Source organism: Grammomys surdaster, unplaced genomic scaffold, assembly GCF_004785775.1.
Source record: "Grammomys surdaster isolate TR1022 unplaced genomic scaffold, NIH_TR_1.0 422, whole genome shotgun sequence".
NCBI classification, from domain to species: domain Eukaryota; kingdom Metazoa; phylum Chordata; class Mammalia; order Rodentia; family Muridae; genus Grammomys; species Grammomys surdaster.
Window position 1 is genome coordinate 1,707,776 of NW_021604841.1, and position 4,638 is coordinate 1,712,413.

A 4,638-nucleotide genomic window follows, 5' to 3' on the forward strand; every position below is an offset into this window, starting at 1 on the left:
AGAGGGGAGAAAATGATGTTGGCATCAATTATGTCAGCTTGCTTTTCTGTAAGATGAATAGCTCTTCTAAGCAAGGCCTCTCAGAAATTATGAGAGTCTGGGCCTATTCCACTTTCTGACACTCCTACTATATAAGAAATGATGCACATTTATCAACAGGATTAAAAATGTGGTATATTTACAACATTACACTGAATGAAATAAAATATTTAGAAAACACATTCATACAAAAAGACATGCATAGTTTTACACACATACTTCATTTAAAACTAAGAACATTGTTTTCCTCTGAGGTCTGTTGTATGAATCCCAGACCTGATTCCCCTTTCAGGACTTCTTAAGGGAACATCACTCCTGCCAAACACCTAAACCCACCCCACCCCCTAGCTCTGTGTATGTTCTCTTGATGTTCCATGCAAACTCAAGGCCAATTCAAATCTCTCTCTTTCTTCTCTCTCTCTAACTCTCCATCCTTCCCTGGCTCTCCCCTATCTCTCTATCTCTTATCCCCCTTATTTTCTTTACAACTTGTTGTTCATCACATCTAGAAATCTGCTTTCAAAGTAAGTTTATTTACATTATCTTTGCATCAGAGATAAGAGAGTAAAATAAAACATTCCTCTCAAAAAATCCTAAATAATAAATTAATAGGTGAGTAAATGAATCTCTATTATATGTCATTCTTTTCATTTTAAGTTCCTAGAAGATCACGCTTTTGCCTACTTTGTCAAAATATGCTTTTTCTACTTAATTCTTTATCTTTATGTAAATACTTATTTATACTACTACTCTCAGAGAAATGGAGAGGGATGGTGGCTTATTGCTACAGGATGCAGCAGGGCATTGTGGGTCACACCCACAATCTCAACACGTAGGAGGCAGAAGAAGGAGAATCAGGAGTTCTAGAACATGCTTGGTTACATATTGAGTTCAAAGTCAACCTGGACTATATAAAACTCTGTCTCAGAAAACAGAACAATAAAGATGAAGTAAACTGAGGTGTAGATGTGAGTGGATGTGTGAGGAAACACCCTCATAGAAGCAGGGAGAGAAGGAATGGGATAGGGAGTTTGAAGAGGGGAAACCAGGAAAGGGGATAACATTTGAAATGTAAATAAATAAAATATCCAATAAAAATATAAAAATTAAAATCATAAAAAATTTGATGAAAAGGAGTAACTTGTTTTTTAAAAAATATATTTTGAATAACTTATTTTGTTAAGTATTGTCTGCCAGTGAAATGAGCCAGTTCAAGACAAACTAAAGTATATAAAGGGAGGTTTATTAGGAAGCCTCTCTCAGAAGGATCCACTGGCCCTATCTAACTAGGCAAGGGGAGTGGCCATGGAGAGAGAGATAGAGAGGAGGAATAGAAAGAATGTGTAGATGCTGGGAGAGAAAAAATGAAGAGAAAAGGGCAGAGAGAGGAAGAGAGACCAAAATGTTGGGATTTTAAAAGGAAGAGCTTCTGGAAGATTGGTGCAGGAAGAAGAGAGATGGAAGTGGAAAGTAGACATTGAGAACCACAACATGGAAAGACACAATGGAAAAGAGGTGGAGTTAAGTTAGAGGCTCCCTAAGAGACTGACCCAGCAAAAGGCCAACAGTCTTAAACTGTATAGATTTCTCCATGTCTTAATTACCAAACCTCAAGTGGGAACCTCGAAAACCTCAAGATACATGCTCTTTCACCCACAATAGTTTGTTAAGTTCTTGTACTTGTATCCTCCCTTTTCTTTAACTTCCACACTTGATTGTTTCATCTCTCACTTTCACAAATTTCATAAACAACAAAACACTTAAAAAGGATCAAAAGCAGAAAGAAAATTTATGATCATGAGGAGAAATCCCTTTTCTTCAATATAATAGCCAGTGTACACAAAGCTGGTGTTTAGAGTTTGTGTTGTTTATTGAATCTAAGAGTGATTTTCCACACCTTTAAAAGGAACAGAAATCAGAAGGGCTCAGCTTCAATTTAAAAGCCAGGATGTAAGCAGTTTAAATTGACATAAAGTGGAATAGAAATGCTTTCTCTCATTTATCCTGTATTTGTTTTTATTTGTATCTTAGCAAAAAAAAAAAAAAAAAAAAGGCATGATCTATTTCTCCTCCATACCACAATGATTAGATATTGCTTCAGTCAGCATGTGAGGAAGAAAGTAGTTTTACAAAATGGCTTTATGACCATTTCTATAAATGTCTTCAGTTTATCTTTCTTGAGACTACAATGTTAAGCTCCCTGCAAATGTCTAATAAAGGAAGTGTGGGGATCATGAATATGCACTCATATTAACAGTTTGTTTCGAGTTAATATAGTTTGTCTACTTTTTGTGCTTTTGACTACATAAGCTCAGAAAATGAATGGGACATAGATATTTCACAAAAGATATGAGATCAGAATGACTTGAGACTGAGGATTCTAGAATACAATTATTTTTGTAATTATTGATTGATGAACAAAGTGCTTTTGTTTATATTTTTATGTACTAACAGTAGCCTCGTGGAAAGGAAGTGAGAGCTTTAAAGACCACTTTTAGCAAAAGAATGACAGCTTAATATATAAACATTTTCATTGGATCAATATTAATCATGTGCAGTTGAGGAGGTTTCAGCAGGTAACAATCTATGCAATGAAGATTATACTTAAATTTTCTATGGAAGGTCCAGCATAGGAGGAAAGAAGTCAAGCAGAGACTTGGGTAAAGTGTCTACTGAAGACTTCAGAACTTATATGGAGATTTAGGCACAGTGTGAAGAGGGAGCAGGACTCAGAACTTGCTGAGTTGGGTGGTAATTGTTGATGGGTGAGGAGTGCCTCAGTCCACAGGCTTGGGACAGTGACTCTCTTAAGATACAACACTGGCAGGGCTAACACCTGAGGGTACCTTATCATCAACTCTTCCATAACTAGGGAAGTATGTCTGTAATTTTGAGAGGGGATCTGGGAGGCCAAATGTCCAACTACAGATGGCCTTGCCATATGCAGCAAATCAGTCATGCTAGTTCTCTCCAGTTAAAGTGAAAAGAAAAATGGTTCAAGAATTTGAGGTGATAGCTTGAAATTCATTAAGCAGTACAAACAAAACTGTACAACAGCAATATACCTACTAGGATGGTTATACTTTCTTGGAATATTTTGAATAAGAAATAAATTTATATTTATGCAATAAACAAGTTAGAAATTAAGGAAATAGAGCCATGAAAATGATAACAACATAATTTTAAAGTTACCACTAATCTAGCAATTTAGATGACACAAGACAGTGACATAAAGAAGTACCTTTAACAATGAAGATTTTTTGTCAACTGGTAAATAAATCTTGTCTAAAAATTTGTTAACCATGATTTTATCAATCTGTAGTTTTCAGTGTTCAATAATAAGTATATAGAAACACTCATTCAGATATTTAGTCAAAAACATGGGGACTATCCACATTCTCAATAGAAAGGAAAACATTTTATCAAGTATGATACCATTAATATATCCTGCTATTAAGGATTGATTTGGGGGCCACCAAAGAGATGACTCAGTGATTAGAAGGACATACTAACTAAGGACCCAAGCGATGCTTCCAACAGGGAAGATTTTGTGCTCACAATCAACTGTAATTCCAGATGAAGGGAATCCAAGTCCCTCTTTTAGCCTCTGAAGGTACCTATTCTTACATGCACACACACACACACACACACACACACACACACAAAACCACATACACATACACACAGAGACACAGAGAGAGACACATACACACAGAGATACACACACACATACACACAAAGGATGTTGAGTCTGTTTGGTAGACATTAAGGATTGGCAGGATTAATATAATAAAAATGGCCATCTTGCCAAAAGCAATCTACAGATTCAATGCAATCCCCATTAAAATCCCAACTCAATTCTTCACAGAGTTAGAAAAGGAAATTCTTAAATTCATTTGGAATAACAAAAAACCCAGGATAGCGAAAACTATTCTCAACAATAAAAGAACTTCTGGAGGAATTACCATCCCTGACCTCAAGCTGTACTACAGAGCAATAGTGATAAAAAACTACCTGGTATTGGTACAGAGACAGGCAGGAAGATCAATGGAATAGAATTGAAGACCCAGAAATGAACCCACACTCCTATGGTCACTTGATCTTTGACAAAGGAGCTAAAACTGTCCAGTGGAAAAAGGACAGCATTTTCAACAAATGGTGCTGGTTCAACTGGAAGACAACATGTAGAAGAATGAAAATTGATCCATTCTTATCCCCTTGTACAAAGCTCAAGTCTATGTGGATAAAGGACCTCCACATAAAACCAGATACACTGAAACTAATGGAAGAGAAGGTGGGGAAAAGCCTCGAATACTTGGGCACAGGGGAAAAGTTCCTGAACAGAACTCCAATGGCATATGCTCTAAGATCGAGAATTGACAAATGGGACTTCATAAAATTGCAAAGTTTCTGTAAGGCAAAGGACACTGTCAATAGGACAAAACAACAACCAACAAATTGGGAAAAGATCTTTACCAATCCTTCATCTGATAGAGGGCTAATATCCAATATATACAAAGAACTCAAGAAATTAGACTCCAGACAACCAAATTACCCTATTAAAAAATGGGGTATAGAGCTTAACAAAGAATTTTCAAC